Here is a 305-nt window from a genome sequence, read left to right as displayed (position 1 = left end):
GGGAGAGCGGCGGAGCGGGGGGCGGCCCGGCCCGGCCCGGCCCGGCCTGGCCCGGCGGCTCCTCCGGCTGGAGGCTGTGCCGGGACGAGGTGGGGCAGGGGCTGCAGCCGGGTGTCGGGGGTCAGCCCCGCCGAGCTGCCTCAGAGGGAGCGAGCCACCTCTAAAAGTTACAGCTAAATATAACTCTGTTAGTCTGAGAGGCCAAAAAAGGCTCTCCTGTTCCACCAATAGCCAAAAAAACATCTTGAACCCCAAAAATCAACTGTAAGCAGCTTCTAAGGTCCATTGGAGGCTTGGTGGAGAGA

This window comes from Geospiza fortis, unplaced genomic scaffold (genome assembly GCF_000277835.1).
Source record: "Geospiza fortis unplaced genomic scaffold, GeoFor_1.0 scaffold53, whole genome shotgun sequence".
In the NCBI taxonomy this organism is placed as follows: Eukaryota; Metazoa; Chordata; class Aves; order Passeriformes; family Thraupidae; genus Geospiza; species Geospiza fortis.
This window is presented reverse-complemented; position numbering follows the sequence as displayed.